This window comes from Pleurodeles waltl, chromosome 9 (assembly GCF_031143425.1).
Source record: "Pleurodeles waltl isolate 20211129_DDA chromosome 9, aPleWal1.hap1.20221129, whole genome shotgun sequence".
Classification (NCBI taxonomy): Eukaryota; Metazoa; Chordata; class Amphibia; order Caudata; family Salamandridae; genus Pleurodeles; species Pleurodeles waltl.
The window spans coordinates 202,382,984-202,404,354 of NC_090448.1; positions in this window are offsets into that span (position 1 = coordinate 202,382,984).

Below are 21,371 nucleotides of genomic sequence, written 5' to 3' on the forward strand. Positions count from 1 at the left end.
ATTTCCAACTAGCCCAGACACAGTTCTTCAAATAGCTTCAGCTTAGACATGCCTTGAGGGTCCACCTGCCAACCGCCGGCCCCCTGCCAGAATTTAGCCCACTTGAGGCCAAACTACTTAGGTGGAACCTGGGGGGGAAAGTTGTCTCCCAAATCTATAAAATTCTAGTTAACAATGCTCCCGGGGACCTGAACTCCATTGGAACTAGATGGGAGTCATGGGTGGGGGCCCTGGAGGAAACGGAATGGAGGGAGGCTCTGATGGCACCTAAGGAACTGGCGGTATTGGTTAGACTCCGTACAGTGCAATTCTATTACTTACATGGAGCTTATCTGACACTATCCAGACTACACCGAGCGGGTCTGCGCCCCTCCGGCCAGTGCCCTCGATGCGCAAACGGGCCTGCCAATTTCTTCCATATGGTCTGGACCTGTCACGTGATACAAACATACTGGGGCAGGGTGATCGGGGAGGTTGGGAATGCCCTGGGACAGGAGGTACAGGGGTCTGCGAAGTTGGCCCTGCTAGGGGTGATAGAGGAGATGGGAGGATCACGGGCAAAATGAGCCTTGGCTGCCACAGCCATGCTGGTCGCCAAAAGAGACATTGCCACTGCCTGGAACTCCCCTGAAGGCCAGTCATTCCGAAAGTGGAGAAAAGGTGTTGATTGGTGCGCAAACCAGGAGAAAGTGGTGTATGAATCCAGAGGTTGCCCGCAGAAATTTGAGAAAATCTGAGGAAGATGGATGGACATGTGACCATAGAATGGGGAGGGAACACGATCACGGCTGTTGTAACAGGACTTACACTGAGTGTCTCCTTTTGGTCCATACTACTGTCCAAATATTATTGTCTACGGTGGACTGACGCTAAAACGTATTGCACTGTAAATGTCCGCTGCTCTGCTTTTTCGCACTATCCAAAGTTATTTTTGTTTCCTTTTAATTTTCTCCGCCTTCCCCTTAAAACAATAAAATTTGTTTATCAAAAAATTGAGTGTAATTTAAAAAATTTAGATAAATACATCCTTAAAGCACAAAACAGTATGTACAATATATGCAAATGGAGGGACAATGCCCACTCCAAAATGTCAGTGGCCCACAGGGCCGTAACACATAGGCTAAGGCCACACTTGACTCCTGTCTCAATATGGAGAGAACACTGCTGGGGCATCAGGTTGAAGATACACAGGCACCTCAGGGGGAAGGGGAAGGCGGAGCACCTCAGCTGGAAGATGGTACAACGCCACTGCTCCTGGAGGGGGCTACATGCCCTCTGCGATGTCCTGGGGAGTGCAAAGCCACAGTCTCTCAAGTGGGTTGTTTGCCCACTGCCTACTACTGGGGAGTGCAAAGCCACAGTCTCTCTAGTGGGTGGTTTGCCCACTGCTTGCTCCTGGGGAGTGCAAGGCCACAGTCTGTCAAGTGGGTGATTTGCCCACTGTTTGGTCCTGGGGAGTGCAAAGCCACAGTCTCTCAGGCGGATGCCTTCTTCCATTGGTTCTGGAGAGGGCCTTGTGCCCAGTGTGCTTCATCCTTGCAAGGAGGGGGTGAGTTGATGCCTTTTTCCACTGGTTTTGGAGTGGTCCTTGTTCCCAGTGAGCTTCATCCTGGCAAGGAGGTGTGAATGGATGGCTTCTTCCACTGGTTCTGGATGGGGCCTTGTGCCCAGTGTGCTTCATCCTGGCAAGGAGGGGGTGAGTGGATGCCTTCTTCCACTGGTTCTGGAGGGGGCCGTGTGCCCAGTGTGCTTCATCTTGGCAAGGAGGGCGTGAGTGGATGTCTTCTTCCACTGGTTCTGGAGGGGGCCTTGTGCCCTGTGATGCAGACCCTGGATGGTGCAAGGTCACAGTCTCTCACCTGGGTGTCTCACCTACAGTTGTTGCAGCAGCCAGGATGCACTACAGACCATGTAGTCATGACTACACACTGCTCGCCGGCAGTGATGGCTGCTCAGTGGATGGCAGTTGCGGGGCTGGCGGCTGTGCTGTCAGTGGTGGGTGGAGGCCCAGCCCTTCCCCTGCAGCCTCGGATGGCTGCCCACTGGGGCTGCTGCTGCTGGCAGTGGTGCAGGTGGTGGTGCTGGCGGCGGTGCAGGTGGTGGTGCAGGTGGCTGTGCTGTTAGTGGTGGGGGAGGCTCCAGCCCTTCCTCTGCAGCCTCGGACGGCTGCCCACTGGGACTGCTGCTGCTGGCAGTGGTGCTGCTGGCAGTGCAGGTGATGGTGCAGGTGGGGGTCCTGGCGGGAATGCAGGTGGCGGTGCTGTCAGTGGTGGGGGATGCTCCAGCCCTTCCCCTGCAGCCTCGGACAGCTTCCCACTGGGGCTGCTGGCAGTGGTGCAGGTGGCGGTGAAGGTGGCGGTGCAGGTGGGGGTGCTGGCAGCGGTGCAGGTGGCGGTGCTGTCAGTGGTGGGGGGAGGCTCCAGCCCTTCCCCTGCTGCTCCGGATGGCTGAAGTGCCATGGCTTGTGGTGTTTGCCCAGATGCTGCTCCAGCCCAAGGCACCAGATCCATTCTGCCTGCGGCATCTGTTCCTTTTACATTGGCCTTGGCAGCTGTTGTTCACTTCCTGCCCTTGGCAGCTGGTGGAGCCTCCTTGCTTCTGCCAGCTGGTGTTCCCTTCCTGCCCTTGCTAGCTGGTGGTGCCTCCTTGCTGCTGCCAGCTGGTGGTGCCTCTTTGCCATTGCTAGCTGGTGGTGCCTCCTTGCCCATGCGGGCTGGTGGTGCCTCCTTGCCCTTGCTGGCTGGTGGTGCCCCCTTCCCCTTGCTGGCTGGTGTTCCCTTCCTGCTCTTGCTAGCTGTCGGCCCAGTTCTTGCCCTTGGCAGGTGGTGCAGGCACACTGACAGTGCTGACGGCTGCCTCCTTGGAGCCTCTCACACATGCAGTAGCTGCAGAAACTACAATGGCCGTGGACTGGGAGGCTGAGGTGCTGGCCTGGGTTCTGCCTACTCTGGCTCGAAGTGAAGGATGGGGGAAGGGGTAGGCAATAGGTCAAGGGTGGAGAAGAAAAGCCTTTTAGGGACACTAGGGCTGGAGGAGGGTGAAGGTTTGGGAGTGGAGGAAGAGGGAGTGGTTGTAGGAGGTGTCTGTCTGCTGTGTTTGGGTGCAGGTGCATGGGCTGGATGCTGTTGTGAGATGGATGGCTGTTGGGTGTCTGAGTGCTTGCGTTTTTGTACTTTGGGAGGAGGGGGCACAGACACAGTGGGAGAGGACACAAGGGACATGTGCATGGATGTGGAGGTGGTGACTGCAAGTGAGGGGCATATAGTGATGGGTGTGCTGATGATGGAGATAGTGGATGGGGATGTAGTACATGCAGGTGTGAGTGGAGACGCTACTGGGAGGGAGGTGGAGGACGAGGAGGAGGGGTACACAGTGGATGCAGTGGATGTTGGTGTGTCTCCATCTGGATGGTACTTGTGTGAGTGCCTGTGGGATGATGTGTGGGGCTTGTGTTTGCCTGAGCCTCTTCTGTGTGTTGATTTGGGTGCATGCAGGTCTGAAGGTGTGCTTGAGTTAGGCTGGGGTTGAGGGGAATGGGACTGGGTAGAGCAAGCTGGAGGTGGGAGGCTAGAGACAGGGACAATGGCAGCCATCAGTGAGTTGGCCAGAGCTTGGAATGATCTCTGTAAGGACGCAACGCCAGAGTGAATGCCCTCCAGGAATGCATTTGTTTGTTGCAAATGTCCTGCTAGACCCTGGATGGCATTCAGATTGGTTGACGTCCCAACAGACAGGGATCTCAGGAGGTCAATAGTCTCCTCACTGAGGGCAGCAGGGCTGACTAGGGCAGGGCCTGTGGTGCCTGGCGCGAAGGAGGTGCCAACCCTCCTGGGTGAGCGGGCACAGGAAACTCACTGAGGGGCTGCTGAGAGGGCGGTGCTGGTACGAGGGTGGCAGCTGTACCTGTAGTTGGGTGGCCAAAGAGGTGTCCACCACCGCCAGGGAGCTTCCATCGGAGGAGGTGTCGCTGTCAGAACTGTCCCCTCTTGTTTCGGTTGTGGTGCACCCCTCGCCCTCTGTCCCACTGGTGCCCTCACCGTCTGTGGATTTGGCCTCCAGGCCCATGTGGGATGAAGCTCCCTCCGTCGCCAGTGCCTCTGCTCCTCCACCAGATGATGCTAATGCAAACAAGGACAGGGAGACAAAACATAAAGGGTGGGGAAGAGACAGAGGATACACTTGATCAATGCCAGCAACAACACCACTGTTGGCATACACAACTCACAGGGAACAGCCCTATTCACTAGACCATGCAATACCAGTTACAATGTCAGTCACCAGGCCATGAGGTACAATGCCTAATGCCATTAGCTGCACACCTGAAACCCACAGGACCCTGCCCAGTAGTAGATGCCCACTAGCATTAATGGGGTTGAAGTGCATCTGAGCCTGCCCATCATAGAACCTACCCTGCCATGTTCGTCCTGGCCTAGGGGCACCCACAGACCCACATCCCCCACCCAGGTTACACCTCAGCGCGCGCAACTTCATGATTCGGAATCTGTACTCACCTCTTGCGGCTGCTGTGATGCCTTCAAGTGCCCAGCCAACTCCGGATAGGCCACCACCAGGATGTGGAACATCAGGGGAGTCAGGTTACAACGGGCACCCCTTCCTCATTCGGAGGCCATCCCCAGCTGGGCCTCCGTGGTCTTCCTTGCCCACAGACGCAGGTCCTCCCACTGTTTTCAACAGTGGGTGCTCCGCCTGTCAAACACCCCCAGGGTCCGCACCTCCTTGGCGATGGCATGCCAAATACCCTTTTTCTGATGGGCACTGACCTGCAGAAAAAGATACATAAGAAAAGATGTTAGTCATACCGTCCAGACTGTTACACTCATGGCCCACCATATCCCTCCCATCCCCTTACGCACAGATATTGCCCACCAAACATGCAGCACTCTGCCCAGGACCCCTCAGCCCCCCCCACACGAGGCTTACACACACAGCACTCCATACATTCATGCCCCATGCATCGTGCTCACAGTGTACTCACCTGTTCGTCTGAAGGACCATAAAGTAATAGGTACTGGGGTAGGACCCCATCCAATAGTCTCTCTAGCACCTCGGAAGTGAAGGCAGGGGCCCTTTCCCCAGACACCCGAGCCATGGTCGCTTCCAGACACAGGTCACAGCAGCACTTGCGGTATAGGTCCTCTCCTGTTGAAGTTCAGGTAGCAAGTAAGTGAACAGATAGAAAATGGCGGTCACGTCCACGGCGGTGCATACCGTCACCGCTGGCGTACATCACCATTGGCTCCTGGAACCTTTAGGCCCCAAAGATAGGCACATCAACGGACCTACACGTTCACATACTGTTTCTGTAAAAAAAATGCAAAGCATATTAATCTGAGGATATGTTTGAATATGACCATCTGCTCACCGTTTTTCACCATAAAGTTTAACCGGTGAGGATGAATAGGAGATGGAGACATACCCCCGTGTACAGACCCCTGGTGGACCTGGCATCAATGGAGGACAGGCACATTATCCTAACCTAGAGACTTGATAGGGCTACAATCCATGAGCTGTGTGCCCAATTGGAGCCAGACCTGATCTCAGCTATCCGCCACCCCACTGGGATCCCCCCTCTTGTGCTGGTCCTGTCAGTGCTCCATTTCTTGGCAAGTGGGTCCTTCCAAGCAACAGTGGCCATGGCAGCAGGGATGTCACAGTCTATGTTCTCAAACATGCTAACCAGAGTGTTGTCTGCCCTGATGAAACACATGCGCAGCTACATCATTTTCCCCCAGGTGGAGGATTTGGCCACAATGAAGGCTGACTTCTATGCAATGGGACATATCCACAACATCACCTGTGCTATTGATGGTACACATATTGCCTTTGTCCCCCCCATGGAGAAATGAACAGGTGTTCAGAAATCGAAAGAGCTTTCACTCTCTGAGTGTGCCTGGCGGACCAGTGCATCTCCCATGTCAATGCAAAGTATCCTGGGTCTGTGCATGATGCCTTTATTTTGAGGAATAGCAGCATTCCATATGTGATGTCTCAACTCCAGAGGCACAGGGTGTGGCTAATAGGTGAGCCCATGGTCTCCACCCAGTGTCTGTTGGTGTATTGGTGTGGGTTTGGCCCTAAGGGTGAGTGTCTGGGTAACAGGTATCCCTCGATATTTACAGGTGACTCTGGTTACCCCAGCCTCTCATGGCTACTGACCCCAGTGAGGAATGCCAGGACAAGGGCAGAGGAACGTTACAATGAGACACATGGGCAAACAAGAAGGATCATTGAGCGCACCTTTGGCCTCCTGAAGACCAGATTCCGGTGCCTCCATCTGGCAGGTGGATCCCTGTGCTACTCACCCAAGAAGGTGTGCCAAATCATCGTTGCATGTTGCATGTTGCACAACCTGGCCTTGAGATTCCAGGTGCCTTTTCTGCAGGAGGATAAGACTGGAGATGGTCATGTGGCAGCGGTGGAGCCTGTGGACAGTGATGAAGAGGAGGCAGAGGATGTGTACAACATAACTACTATAATTCAACAGTACTTCCAGTGACACACAGGTAAGACACTGTAATCTCACCTTCCATTGCTGTTTTGTGTTGGACATTGTACATGGCAGCCTGAATTTCCTACTTCTATGGCCACTTACTGTACCCTTTGCCATCTCTATTTTCAAATATCTGTGCCCCACTCTGGCTCCTTATGTGTTTACTGCTGCCCACTACAGGTCATACCAATGTATATATAACTGTACATTTGAATTGCAATTTTTACAACTTGTTAAACTAATACATATTTCAATCAATTGACAGACTCCATACTTGTATTAGCTCCAAGGGTGTTTATTTAGGTGATAATAAGTGTAGGGGGTATTGCAATGGGCTGGGTTGATGATGGAGGAATGTCCAGGATAGAGTCCAGTCTATTGGTATCACAGGTGCATTGTCCAAGGGGGCATAAGGAGTGGGGCAATGGCAGTTCAAGGTGGACAGGGTGACAGAGTGGGACACAAGGGTGACATTCAGGGGAGTCTCACTTCCTGGCGGGGGTCTTGGCAATGTTCTCTGGCTTCTATCTGGATCACAGGGACCTTTTGCGTGGTGGTTCTCATCTGCAAGGGGAGGGTTGCTGGTGGCCTGTTGTTCCTGTGGCGGGGCCTCCTGTCCACTAGCGTCAGCGGAGGTGGTGGGCTGTTCATCGGTGTGGCTAGTGTCAGGGGCCCGTTGATGTGCCACTGCCTCCCTCATGGTGTTGGCCATGTTTGCCAGCACCCCTGCAATGGTAACCAGGGTGGTGTGGATGTACCTCAGGTCCTCCCTGATCCCCAGGTGCTGTCTCTCCTGCAGCCGCTGGGTCTCCTGCAACTTCTCCAGTATCTGGCCTATCATCTCCTGGGAATGGTGGTATGCTCCCAGGATGTTGGTGAGTGCCGCGTGGAGAGTCGGTTCCCTGGGCATGTCCTCTCTCTGTCACACACCAGTCCTCCCAGCTTCCCTGTAGTCCTGTTCCTCTCTCCCCTGATCCATGTGCCCACTGCCACTGACCCCAGGTCCCTGATCGTCCTGTGTTTGTGGGGTTGCCTGGGGTCCCTGAGGCAGTGGGCACACTGCTGATTGACGTGTCCTGGGGACAGAGGGATGGGCCCGCAGGGTGGGTGCTGTGCTGGTGTTTCCTGAGGGGGGAGGCTCTGTGGTGGTATGGGACTGTGTCTGGGTTACCGACTGTCCAGAGGTCCCTGATGGGCCAGGTTGGTCATCCTGATCCAGGTGTGCAGAGCTGCTGTCATCAGTGTCGGCCTCTTCGGGGAGGGGACTGGATGTTGCTGGCACCTCCTCCCCGGTGACATTGTGTGGGGGTCCTGTGGGGATGTAAATGCAGTGTTATTGTTAGTGCGTGTGAGATCGTGTGCATGGGTATGTTCCCCTCCATGGTTGTTATTACCAAGGCAGTTTTGGCTTGTGTGAGTTGTGATTTGGTTGGCTAAGTGATTGTCACTAGTGTCCATGCTGTGGTGATGGGGGTCCATGCAGGTCTGTGAGCGGTGTCCATGCATTGGTGTTGCATGCAGGCTTTGATATTGGGATGGATGGGTTGTGATGATGGGGTATATGTGACGTGGTGAAGTGATGAGGGTGAGGGTAGGGGTGGGAGTTTGTGATGGCATGCAGGTAGTGGGTGGTGAAAGTAGTCAAGATTTGAATTACCAGAGTCCAGTCCTCCTGCTACTCCTGCCAGGCCCTCAGGATGCTTTATCACCAAGACTTGCTCCTCCCATGTTGCTAGTTGTGGGGGAGGAGGTAGGGGTTCACCGCCAGTCCTCTGTACAGCTATCTGGGGTCTTGCAACCACTGAACGCACCTTCCCCCGTAAGTCGTTCCACCTCTTCCTGATGTCATCATCCTTGTTCTGGGGTACTATCCCACGGCAATGGCCCTGTCAACATCTCTCTGCCATAGCGCCATCTTCCTAGCAATGGACGCATGCTGCACCTGTGATCTGAATAGCTGTGGCTCTACCCGGATGATTTCCTCCACCATGACCCTTAGCTCCTCCTCTGAGAACCTGGGATAACTTTGTGGTGCCATGGGTGTAGTGTGAGTGGTGTGTGTGAGTGAGTATGGGGTGATGTGATGGGGTGTGAGATGCGTGGATGGTGTATGGGTGATGGTGTTCTGTGGCTCTGATTCTGTGGGTGCTCCTGGTGCGTCTCTCTCTCTATTGTAACATGTTAGTAGTGGTAAGGGTTTGTGGGTAATGTGTGTGTGCGTTTTATAGTGGTGTGGGTGTGGTGTGTGTATGTGTGTCAGGTGTGTATATTTTAAATTGTCCAATGTGGTGATGTTTTGTTAGTGTGTGTGTATTTTGAGTGCGGCGGTATGTACCGCCAATGGTTTACCACGTTTGAATGTTCGCTGCGGTGAATAGAGGGTCATAAAGCTGTGGGCGTATTTCTGTTGGCGTAATGGTGTGGGTTTTTGTACCGCCATTTTATCACTGACCTTTAGGCTGGCGGACTTGTGTGTGTGTCTGTATAGTGGCGGATATCTATGTGTGAGTCATAATACGCGTAGCGGTATACCGCAGCGGTCGGGGTATGTTGGCAGCAGTCAGCATGGCGGTAAGCGGCACTTACCACCAATGTCATAATGAGGGCCATGATGTCAATGTGTGTACATGTACTACTCAATGACATTTCTAATGTGACCCAGAAGTCAGATATCTCTTGACATTAAAATTATGGAGTGACCATTTCACTTGATCTTTTCTATTCCATACATACAGACATTTGAACTCAGCATGGGTAGGAGGTGACAGCCTCAGGTGTTCCAGCCCTTTCCACACCTTGTCACCATGGAGGAAAGGGACCTCATCAAGCAATAATATATAAATAAGCAAACTTTTCTGGATTTGAGTCAGCCGTTGGAGCCTGATTTCCTGCCTCACAAGAGGAATCCACCAGCCACAACACTATTACAATACTAATAGTACAATAGTAAAACGCAATGGCAGTACTGTATTCTGTAACCACTGCCACCTTCCAATACACTATGGCAAGATCTGGGAGCATTTCCCAGCCAACATTCACTGTTGTGCTACAAGACGTCCTGGCTTCCCCGATGAAAAACAGGTATATCCAATTCCCTCATCCACAGGATTCGGCTACTGCAAGGGGAGAATTGTATGCTTTCAGTAGAATATCACATGTGGTTTGAGCAATAGATGACATGGATATTGCCTTGGTGCCACCACACAACAGAGAGCAGGTCTACCACAATCGGAAGAACTTCCATTCCATCAATGTGCAAGTTGTCTGTTCACCAGACTTATACAGTTCAAGTGCATGTGCCCTCTTCTCTGGGTCCACACATGATTCACTCATACTATGGAACAGCAATATACCCATGCAGATGCCAGAACTTAGCGCAGAGAGGGCCTGACTTGTTATTAGGCACAACATGACTTGTTGATCTTTTGATTGAATCTTAGTTTAGGAGGGGACAATGGTTTGATATGTGAATCATCTGTTGATGTGTTGCTTCCGTGTGGGACAGGGTTCTGCAAAGTCAGTCCTGGAGAGTCAGGTCCATGACAGATTTTTAGCATATCCACATTTAGAAAAAAAGATGTTTCAGAATTCTACATTTTTCTAAATGTGGCTATGCTAAAAATATGGCGTGGGCCAGGCTCTCCGGGACCAAGTTTGCAGAACCCTGGTATAGGAGAAGCAGCATATCCTAATCAACCGTGGCTATTGGCACCACTGAGGAAATCAACAATGCCAGGGGAAGTCCACTTCAATGAGGCTCAAGGAAGAAAACGGAGGTCAGTGGAGCGGGCATTTAGGCTCCTGAAGGCTAGGTTTAGATGCCTAGACAAGACTGGGGGGGTCTTCTTCTACTCACCCAATAAGGTGTTGCAGATCATGGGTGCCTGATGCATTCTCCATAACATCCCCCTGCGGAGAAACATCCCTATAATAGCAGAGGAGGGAATCCTTGATAAGCCCCCGGGTAAGGATGTTGAAATGCCCTATGAAGATGACAGTGGTAAAGAAGAAGCAGTTGACTTACGTCAAGATGTGATTTCCCACTTCTTCGCCTGAGTGTAAGTTTACATTTACAAATTCTAAGCTCCAACAACTTGTGCCCTAGAGTACATATCTGTCTGCTATTGTAATTTGTTAGGAATGGTCAGTGCAGGTAAATTCAAGGCAAAGATGTTAGTGGGTCAGAGTTTACTTACATTGGGTTATGTGGTCACATGTGCTACTTAAGTTGCTCAAACCACATCTGTATGTCAAGCCCTAGCATATTGTTCTCCCTTCACATTGGCAAAATCTTAAATTGGTGGACAGTGGAGGTAGCTGTTGATGTGTTTCATCATAGGTGACTGAACCTTTTGTTAGCACATGACTGAATGTTGAATGTGCCACTGCATCAGATATTGTCACAGTGTCCCATACTGGTCATGTGGCTCAAATGTTGTTACTTCAATGATGTAGACTATTGATGTTATTGATCTAGGATTCCTGTTGTGAGGGCAGGATGTATGGCTCCAACTGAGGCCATGCATCAATGTTAGTTTGCCTATTTAATGTGTTCCAATTGCATGTTCCCTTTCCTCCATGATATCAAGGTAGTGGAGCATATAACTCACAGATATTGGGTTAGGAGTGTTTTTTGTAACCAAGACTCCATTTCTACAAGGACCTGTTTCTAACATTTGTATGTTCCACATACATTCTCAGTAGTTTGTTTTTTTAAATACATTTGTTGACACTTTTCCTCTTTGTAATTGCAGCATTTGTTCCTGAAAGGATGTTCTATAGTTTTCTCAACATGATGGTGGAAGATGGATATGACAAATGAAATGTCACAAATAGTCTTGTATTCTGTGTCCATTACATTTATTATTATAAAAAAACAAGTGTGAGGTGAAATAAAATAAGATGAAATATACTAAAAAGAGTCTATCACAGTGGATAAAGATATGTTACTAGAGCCAAATGGAGTCTGAAGTCCAATGTCTAAAATACTACTGTCCTCTGAAAAGGGCGTTAGAAATGGGGTTTCTGGTTGGCTAGGGTATGCACCTCAGCCAGACAGAACCCACCCACTCTAGTCGGGCCAAGAGAGTTACACATCCATGATAACCCCTGCTCGCCCGCTTGGTAGCTTGGCACGAGCAGTCAGGCCTATCCCAGAGGCAATGTGTACAGCGTTTGCACAACACACACAACATACGTGGCGCGAAATGTACATCACAAAGTAAACACAACACTGAGCAATGTAAAAATAAACTGTATTGCACAAAACATAATTAGACCAAACTTTACACGTAAGTAATACTGTGCTACCTTAGCAGTTGTCAGAACGTTAAACAAGTTACTAATACTCTGCAAGAATAAGCAGTTGTCAAATTGGAACAGGTAAGTACTCAGGATTCTGCAACATAAGCAGCAGTCAGAAATTACAATAAAGAATTCTATGCACTTGTCATGAATACCTTGTAAATACCCATAAAAGGAACATTAGAGAATATATCAAAAGTCATAAAAACTACACATCAGCATGTTATGCCCATAAAAGGAACATCAGCACATATGTAAAGTCATGAAAGCAGGTAGGAACATATAAAGCCCCCTCTCCCCCAAGGTTCATACTAGGCTCACTGAGCCCATATTTCCTAAAAAGTACCTGATTCTCTGAAGAAGAGGCACTCTGGGGGCCCCCAGCGCTCCTATGAGTACAACTGGGGCCACGCAGTGCTGGTGGAGGAGGGGGCGGTCTGCACCCTCTCTAAAATGAGAAACAAGCCACTCCTGGGGCCTGCAATTTTGGTAGGGGCCTCCCTCGGCCTCCGCACGCCCCTTTGCACAGGGTGGGGGACAGGCAAGGCCCAACAAGCAGTTCTGGGGGCGAGAGGAAGGGGGCCTTGGTCGAGTTCTCCCTTCTCCATTTTAAAAGAAAATAATGCTGCCCAGCTTAAAAAAGAGCATCTTGCTCCTACGGCAGAGACCGGGGTTAATGGGGTGTTCCCCTCACCTTCCCCCGAGTCCTGCTACTCAAATCCGGAGATCTGACCCCTCCTGGAGCCCGTGAAGATACACTTGCCCACACCCGATGTGGTGCGCGAGTGTTTCTCTTGTTTTCCCGGGCGCCGCAGTGATTCTAGCAGAAGTGGAGGGTGGCTGGTGCCCTGGGGGCGCTTCCAAGAAGCGGAACGTGCCCTGGGGGTACCAATATGAGCACGCTTGCTCCATTTATGTTTTACTGGTGCCCCCGGGGCATGAGCAGAAGGAAGCCCGGGCTGCGGTGGTGATTTTTAGGGACAAAGAGCGATCCAAACAGCGCGAGGGGCACCCCGGTGACCCCAGGCTACGGTGGTGACTTTGGGCAGGAAGAGTGCTTAAAAACAGCATGCAGGGCATCCAGGACTGCTTTCCCAGTGCTACTTCAGCAAAGCAGCACTCTTTGTGTGGGATTAAGTTTCACAGAGGTCAGGGGCCACAGCACCCTCCCTCTGGAGACAAAAAGTGAAGAAGGGGCACAGGGCTGGTGAACCCAACTACAGGTCAGCACACAAGGAGATGTCAGCAGTGGCAGTTTCTCCAAGTGACCAAGCAGGTCAGAGGTCAGCACAGCAGCAGCACCTCAAAGTGTTCCTGGTGAGTCATCTCAACAGCGTCCTGTCCAGCTCCATGTAAGGTTTCTGGAGCCCCAAGAATGTCCAAAAAATTTCCGAATTGTGGGGAAAAATCCCCTGTACTTATACTAAGTTTACAGTGTGTTTTACAATGGGGAGGAGAGGGGGTTCTAACCAGTTAAAACTGGTTCTGGGAGTGCCCCTTTTGTCTCCTCCAGCCCAGGCTCCAAACATCAGTGGGGGGTAAACGACCCTCTTGTGCGAGGCCAGGGCACAGTCTTTACAAATGAAGGTGTGCCCCGCCTCTCCCTTCTCTCAGCCCAGGAAGGCTATACAATGTGTCGATGCACCTCTGTGACACCTCCACCCTCCCTGTGTACAAGCTGTCTGGAAAGTATGCACAAAGCCCCAACTGTCAGTCTGCCCAGAAGTGGATTGGAGGCAAGCTGCAAAAACACCAGAGTCATAAGCACAGATAAATGCGCACCTTCTAGAAGTGGCATTTTTGTGATAGTAATAAAAAATACACCCACACCAGTCAGCAGCATTTCTCATCACTATCACAACCATACCAAACATGCCTATGCTACCCCTCATTAATCAGACAATACCCCTCACACATAAGGCAGGACATTTCTAATGCAATCCTATGAGAAGGCAGCACTCACAGTAGTGAGACACCAATTTAGGCTGTTTGTCACTACCAGGACAGGCCATGTAACCTGGCACATGTCCTGCCTTCTACATACATGGCACCCTGGCCATAGGGCTAGCTAGTGCGTTCCTTAGGGGTGACTTACATGTTGTAAAGGGGAGTTCTGGGCCTGGCAAGTAAATTTAGATGCCAGGTCCCTGTGGCAGAAAACTGCACACACAGGCCCTGCGCTTAGCAGGCCTGAGATAGGTTTGACAGGCTACCTCAGTGGGTGGCGCAAGAAGCGCTGCAGGCCCACTAGTAGCATTTAATTTACAGGCCCTGGGCATAGGGATACCACTTTACAAGGGACTTATGGGTAAATTAAATATGCCAATTAGGTATTAGCCAATCATACCAATTTTAGAAGGGAGAGCACATGCACTTTAGCAGTGAAAAAGTGCTCAGAGGCAAAACATCAGTCAACAAAGGTCAGAAAAATAAGGAGGCAAAAAGCAAAAAGTCTGGGGAATGACCCTGTAAAAGGGCCAAGTCCAACAAGGTACGTGTGTTCATGAAACAGTCTACAGAGGAAATTAGGTTCAGCATCTTTTAGAAGTGGTGGTGTTTTTCTTTCCATCCTCTGCTGCTGGTCCAGATGACCGTCCCCTTTTGGGAGGAGTGCAGAGTATGGCCTCGGTGGAAGGGGCAGGCTCATCCTGTGGCAGGTCCTACCTATCTGCGGCTGACAGTGTTGTACTTTGGCCAGATGTTGAGGAACCACCGTCAGGAGCAGATAGACTGGGAAAATCCCTGTGTATAATGTGATAAACGTCATACATCACCCCAGTCAAGGAGCACAAATTGGAATTGATGTTCTGCATCTCCACATTGTTCTACCTCTGCACCTGCTTAATGTCCCAAAGCTTGCAGCTGTGGTGGGAGGGGTAGCTGTGGACTGGGTTTGACTCACAGAAGCTGTGTAGTCAGACATACCAAATGGACCAGCTTGCTCCTCATCATCCTGGACTTGCAACATCCGAGTCCTCCCTGCCGGCTTGCTTCTGTGCTTGAGTGGAGGTTTCTTGGCTGGCTGACGATGGTGCACTGGGCTGGGTTGGTTGGACCTATGAAGGATACACAGGATATGTGCTTAAAATATAGTTAATGTTTTTTAATGTGTCTTTGTCTACAAAAGTCCCAACCTAAAACCTAGAAAGAGAGAGATTGACTGATTAGGCCTTTGTTGTACTATCAATGTTTTACCCATGCAGACTGATTTACACAGATGACAAACCCCAGTGCTGACCTTTCAGAGATGTCCTGAAATGCCAAAGTGTCAGTTCATATTTGAAGGTTACACGTGGCAGACATTGAACCCAATCCAGAGGTGAATAGATGGGAATACGGGGCCATTCCACGGCCTAGCAGGCTGCAAAACATTGGATACAAAGTGGATCATAAAGCACATGATACTGTAATTGGTCATCATATGGACAGTGAAATTTCACTTGTGTATGGCTATTAATTCTGTTCAGCATGACACAACACATTTTGGGATATCTGGGATTCAACAGACAATGAATAATGTCAGCATTGTCATCAATTCAGTGTAGCTATGAACAGATGTCAACATGGTTGAGATACACAAGAAGTGATATTTTAATCCATAACATGACATGGTCACTGAAAAATGCACAGGTGTTTTGAATGTGTGTGCATATGGAAGTAAAGGACAGTGTAATATTGCATTTTTACTATTGTTTTTCAGATCCAAACACAGAGGATCATGGTAGTTGTAGTCATCTGTTGACAACATGGACAATATTTGTCTGAACAATAATTTACACATATTACTTTTAAAGAGTATTTTAGATATAAAAACACATCTGTAACTGGTGGACACATGTGGATATAATGTGACTAGGAGAAATTACAACTTAGGAACACCATACTCTCCTCTGAAAATGGATGTCGTTTTGGACTTGTTTTTAGAAGCACAACATACATTGATAAATAGTAATGGGCAAAGCCCATGCAAGGGATGATCCATAGGGAACTACACACAATCTGACTATCCATGTTACATTATGTTAAAAAGAGAGCTACACCCATGCTGCTGGTAATTTGTATGACACAACAGATTTTGTTTAGTCAAAAGTAGTAATATCTGTGTTGCTATGGTTGTTGCAGCATTCTAAAAGCCTAGCTGAAGGGCTGGACTCCACTGGTGAATAGGGAGACATGCATGGGTCTGACTTACCAGTCTGCACTCCACTAGGGATTCCAGTCCCAGGGAAAGAGTTCTAATGAGTGGAGAGGAGTACCACCACTGGTCCTTTGACCCTCCAGGCGACTCTTGGAGGCCAGTGAGCAAACCTTCCCCCACAGGTCATTCCACTGTCGAGACGGGGCCACTCACCTGAAAAGCAGGATGTCTGCAGGGGCGATGGTATGCCCCCGACCTCCTGGAACACCTCTCAGCACTTCCTGGTGGACACAGAAACCCCGGTAGGTGTCCCAAAAGGAAAGGGGGAGTGGAAGAGAAAGAGACAAAATACTGTCACATCTTGCCGGTCCAGCCAGGCACCCTGTATCTTCGGGGGGTAGGGCGTTGTTGACCGAGTGATAGTAGAGTTAGTGCACTCAACTTCCTTGAAACTGAATCTCTCTTTCTGATATGGGCACGGGAGCGGTAGAAGAACACCGGGATAATCCAGCACTTTTCTTGGATAATAAAAACAGTTGGCACAATTACTAACACTGCATTACCAAAAACCCAAACTGAGTACCATAACTATAAGTACTGCAACAGTATGTCTGTCTTCACAGAGATTCACTGTTGCACACTATAATTAGAACTGTGGTTGCACTTATCATGCACAAGAAAGACAAACAAGGGCATTAATTATATCAAGTATAACTTTCCTGCATGCATAGGGTTAAACTAAAAGGACAAAAACAATCCAAGAAATGCAAATGTCCATTCTGGGTTTAAACAGTGAGGGTGGCACAGTTTGGTTTGATTTCACTGTGTGTGTGAAAAACCCTTCAAAAGCAAATTGCTCAAACCTGAAACACAGGCATGAATGACACAATTTGAATCCAGGAGTTATGCTAATAGAGAAAGAAAAGTCACAGAAATGCTCTTTCAAAGTTGCACTGTCACTTTTTGTAGTACTTGAGCTCAAGCAGATTTCCTGAAGCACATTTAGGCAAGTAACTACAATAATGTAGAATGTTCAGAAATGCATTTATCTCTTCAAGATAAGCACTCTGCCAAAATACGAGGTCTGAAATACATCAGCTGTTCTAGGAAAGCGCGGCACTCAAAGAACAAACTCCCTGGAAAATACTAGTCACTTAGCTGCAGTCTTTTCGGAGTGCTGGAGGAATGTCTGGTGTCAGCTGATACAGGAACGAATAAAAGAATTGCCTCAAAAGTCCTGAATACGAGGATGACAGCAGGGGCTTGACTGCCAAATCAGATGCTGAGATCAGGAAGCAAAACAAAGCCAAGCAGGGAGGCATGCTTCACTCTGCTATTTATAGCCAATCAGGAAAGCAGTTGAATTTCCACATGTGGATGAGTCACCACACCCAATTAGAAGCACATGTCTACACCTGCTCCCATTAGTAAATAAACATTGGTAAAACAAGCATTGATAAAACCAATTGTGTAATACAGCACACTATGGTTACTTAGAAGCATGAAGGTTTAACCAAGAACAGAGATATGATTTAACCATAATCCCTGGGGATGCTGACAGATAAAGCAGGAGGCACCTTGGGGATTCCTGACATCCACCTCTTCCTAATCTCATCCTGTGTGCACAGGTTATTAGCTGCTGCATTTACCATGTCAACTATTCTGGTCCACATTTGACTTTTCTGGGAAATGGTAGTATTTTGAACTTATGCTCCCAAAAAATGTGGCTCTTCTCTAATGATTTCATCCACCATGACAAACAATTCTCCCGCTGTGAAATGGGGATTTCTTCTCCCTGCCATTGGGAAATATATCTTAACAAAACTAGTGCTAAAATGATGGGTACTGTGAAACAATTAGATTTAACAAAAAAGACACAGAGGGAGAGGTAGATAGAATCAAAAAACCTGTTTCCTATGTTGTGGATTTGGCTGTCTGGCTGGTCTTCTACATTGGAATGGCAAAGGATCATGGTCTAAAATGAAGTGTGTTTTATAGAGTGTTTTGCAGGTTCTCACAATTGTCTAATTTGAAATAGGTGTGGGCTACTAGCATCCAACCAATGGCCACAGCCTTGGTACTATACTGAACAAGTCCCTCAACAGACTCCTGCCATCATGGGCCTGCTGCTGACGCACCACCAGCACAACTCTGTGATCTAAATAGGCTTGGCAGGATGCCATTGTCAAGATGGCAATGCAGAGCTAATCCTTGTCATTGAAGTCTGCCGTATCAGCTACGGGATTCGGTTGGGGCGACGGAGTATACTCCGTTGTGGCGGTCTTTGTCCTAGCCTCAATGCATCTAAGTATGGCAGGCGGGAGACCACTGATGTGATGGTCTTTTCAGGCTCGCTGCCAATGTATCTTGTGGTTAAGACCGGCAATATCTAAATCAGGACCTAACATAGGCCCTCATTATGACCCTGGCGGTACGACAGGCTAGCGGTGAAGACCGCCACATTATGAGTGTGACGGTTTGGCCTGTGCCTAATCGCCACATCCCCGCTGGTACCGTCAGGGCAGTTGGACAGCAGGGCTGGAGATCAGCATCTCCGACCCAGTGGTCCACCCATGACTGCCCGCGGTATCATGAGCCCCCTTTCCGCCAGCGGTTTCGTAGTAATAGTACCGCCACAAATTCTGTGGTAGAAAGTCTACCAATGACAGGAATTTGCATTCCTGTCACCGTGAGATGACTCCCCCACCCCCCATCTACCCAAGAACCCCCCATCTACCCACCCCGTACAACATTCCTACCACCCACATCCCTGAACCCCTGAGTAACCTCCCCACCCCCACTCCCAGTAGTGACCCCCCACCCCCTGCATACATGTACTCACTCCCCACCCCATCCATGTACTTATTCCCAACCCCAGCATACACAAACACACCCACACACACCCACAGACACGAACACACTGACACTCACTCACTCACACTCACAACACCCTTGCACTCACACACATGCAATACCACAATCCATACACACATAAACGCACACACATGCAACACCCCCCAAATCCATACACGCACACACGCACAACACCCCCAGTGACACGCACTCACTACATTCACCCCCATTGACACACATACACACTCCATCCCCCACCCCCTCCTTTCCTCAACATACATACACACACAACCCGCCCCCTTTTCTGCATACATGCACACACACACCTGAGCGTTCACATTCACCCATACACGCATCGCCATCACCACATTGACACATATGCAAGCACACACCAACACTCCCCCTCCTTCCCCCATTCATGACACACATACACACACTCACACACATCCATTCACACACCCCACCCCTCTCCCATTGCAGAGGACACTTACCTCGTCCGATGAGGTGCTCCTCCCTGAGGAGACGGGACAGGACATGGCGCTCACACCACCGGCAGCGCCCCACCATCAGGACACCGTGAGGACATATTACAGGTGGAGTCCTGGTGGGGGAGCGAGGCCGGTGGTGGAATCGCCTTTGTGCCTCTGACCACCTGCACGACTACTGAAGGATTTCCACCCAAATTGTGTGAGAAAGCCCTCAGTACTGATAATATGGTGCCTGTGGCTTTGGCGGTCTTAGGAAAAGATTGCCAAAGTCATAATGAGGGCCATAGATTCTTTTCAGAGAAATACACACTGAGACTCACTGTTCTCGCTAGTCAGGCATAGCTTGCTAGATTCTCTGAGAGCCCTCTTGCACTTTATGTCCTATTCCCTTTGCTGATACCTTCGATATATTCTGCGACTGACTTCATCCTGCTTGAACCTATTATCGAGAGACTCTACTAAAATTCTCAGGGAGATATTTAACTAGAAATTATAGTAAACATCTGAGACGAGAACTCTTTAAGGATTCTGCTGAACTTTATTTTCCTGAAAGTAGATTAGAGTAGGGATAAGATCTTTATGGAACACACTATGGCCCTCATTATGACCCTGGTGGTGGGCGGTAATTTGGGGAATGGTCCTGCCAACAGGCTGGCGGTAACTTTTCCCAAATTATGACATTGGCGGTTTGGCTCAAGCCAAACCGCCAATGTACCACTCTGGCCACCAGGGTGCTAACGCCCGCTGGACTGGAGACTTCGGTCTTCAGCCAGGCGGCCATCACAATCCCACCCTGAGTATTATCACCCTGCCAACTGCCATGGTTTTCGTGGCAAATGTACTGCCACGAAAACCATGGCAGTAGGCACTATAAGTGCCAGGGAATTCTTTCCCTGACACTGATAGGGGTCTCCCCCGCTCCCTCCCCCTCCTGAGAGTCATTCCCCACCCTCCCCCTCCCTCTCATGCCCCCCGCACATTTACACACCCAAACGTGCACACATACACAATCATACACACACGCATACCCACATCCACCCACGCATGCACACATACATACCCACATACTGCAACACACCCCAGCATACATTGTCACACACACACATTCACAACACACAATATACACGTACACTCACATTCAGTCATTCATGCACGCATTCAACGTGACTCACACCCGCATGCATGACTACAAAAATAGACACACACACCTCCACACACAACACCCCCTCATAGGCACCCCCCACCCCCACCCTTCTCTCCTGTTGGAGAACCCGACTTACCTGCTTGCAGGGGGTCCTCCGGCAGGAGACGGGACACGGTGCTGCAGCAGCATCTGCCAGAAAAACACTGCCAGGCCGTATCATTGCTCATGATACGGTCAGTGGTGCTTTGCTGTCGTGGCGCTGCTGCTAGCAGCACCAGCAATTCTGGCAGAATTCCGTCTACGGTCATAATGTGGGTGGGCGGCTGGTAGCCACGGCATTGGTATGTTGGCAGCCATCACCGTGGCGGTAGGCGGCAATTACCACCAAAGTTGTAATGAGGGCCTATGTGATTTGTTCTGTAAATTGCATTGATGTTAATTGAGTTGCTAATAAAGCTATTGAAGAACTAATGAGTTAATAAAATATTAAAAGTAGAACTCAAAAATCTCATCATCGGCTCTTAAAAATAAAATGTAATTACGGAACTGAGAATAATTAATGATTTGATTTGCACTCTTTCCTTTCTCATTCGCCTCAAAGATTTGTTGCTTTGGGGTCAAGTAATAAGTGGGGATTTTAAATGAGACAAATTAACAATGATTTATTCCAAGTCTCCGCTTCAACACCTACCTCTCCCATATCATAAAATAGGGTTACCTCATTATATTTAATAGGTGCTACTTTTTTATTTGAGCAGAAATGTCAAGTTTAGACTCAAACTGTAATTGAAAATCCTCTTCAATGACAAAGATTGATTTTAAATCACAATATCTGAAAATGGCACTTTAAAAAAATTATCATTTTACATCCCTGGCCCTTTTTGTGCCTATGCAGTGTCTTGGGTCCCATGACTGTGAATGGCTCTGCTGTTG